General features: G+C 41.9%; 1 pseudogene; it reads left to right on the top strand.

Moving 5' to 3' along the window:
• The first annotated feature begins 747 nt into the window (after nucleotides 1–747).
• Nucleotides 748–865, top strand: LOC128128333 (5S ribosomal RNA; annotated as a pseudogene).
• The last annotated feature ends 527 nt before the right edge of the window (nucleotides 866–1,392 follow it).

Raw genomic sequence — 1,392 nt, 5'->3', positions numbered from 1 at the left:
CTTACCACAAAACCATTTACAAAAGTTTATGCCTGTATTTTAAAAGTTTTCCTCAAATCCTCGGTTTGAGTTCAGTTACGCCCGAAGGTGCACCCGAATCCCTCAAACCAAGGCTCTGATACCATTTGTAACACCCCCCTCTGGCACGTATCACAATATTGTCCGCTTTGGGCCACTCGGCACGAGGACTTCCCAGGGGGTCACCCATCCTGGTACTACTCCCGCCCGAGCACGCTTAACTGCAGAGTTCTTATGAGATCTGCTACCCTCACGGCTTTAAAACGCGTTGTGATAGGGAAGGTATCCACACCCCTTATAAGGAATGCTTAGTTCTCCTTCCCAGCCGATGTAAAGTGGGTTAGATCTGATCCCACATCGGCTTGGAAGGAGAACTAAGCATTCCATATAAGGGGTGTGGATACCTTCCCTATCACAACGCGTTTTAAAGCCGTGAGGGCAGCAGATCCCATAAGAACTCTGCAGTTAAGCGTGCTCGGGCGGGAGTAGTACCAGGATGGGTGACCCCCTGGGAAGTCCTCGTGCCGAGTGGCCCAAAGCGGACAATATTGTGATACGTGCCAGAGGGGGATGTTACAAATGGTATCAGAGCTAGGGTACGGGTCGATGTGTTCGACGGGGACGTCGAACCCTATAATGGGGGGTGAAAGTGGGTTAGATCTGATCCCACATCGGCTTGGAAGGAGAACTAAACATTCCATATAAGGGGTGTGGATACCTTCCCTATCACTACGCGTTTTAAAGCCGTGAGGGCAGCAGATCCCATAAGAACTCTGCAGTTAAGCGTGCTCGGGCGGGAGTAGTACCAGGATGGGTGACCCCCTGGGAAGTCCTCGTGCCGAGTGGCCCAAAACGGACAATATTGTGGTACGTGCCAGAGGGGGGTGTTGCATTTATGATTCTTTTAATTACTAAATCATTAAAAGAATTCAATTATATTTTTTCAATTACAAAACAATCCACTTATGTTTGAAATTTCTTCTTTTTCATCGGAAGTTCATGAGATTAAGTTGTTTATTTCTAATTATAGAAACCACTAAAAATAGAAATTTAATTATGTTCTTTCACTATTTTTAGAAAAAAGCGGTTTCTAAAGGTTAGTAATATGGAAATATATTGTGACTTTAGTTGTGAATATTGTGACTTGGACATACATTTTGTGATTGTTAATTAATTAGGTTGAGTTTAACTCCATATTAATAATTAGTATGCGTTAACTTCTTATAAAATGTTTTCCGTTCTAGAGCAAGAAAAATATTTATAAAAAAAAAAAAAAAAAAAAAAAAAAAACTAACAAGTGACTAGAGTTGCAACCACTTTAAACATTCATTCATCGACTTATTACACTAATTCAACCCATCAATAAAACTATCA

The sequence above is a fragment of the Lactuca sativa genome, chromosome 8 (assembly GCF_002870075.4).
Source record: "Lactuca sativa cultivar Salinas chromosome 8, Lsat_Salinas_v11, whole genome shotgun sequence".
In the NCBI taxonomy this organism is placed as follows: domain Eukaryota; kingdom Viridiplantae; phylum Streptophyta; class Magnoliopsida; order Asterales; family Asteraceae; genus Lactuca; species Lactuca sativa.
The sequence above is the reverse complement of the archived record's forward strand: the minus strand, read 5'-3'. Positions and strand labels throughout refer to the sequence as shown.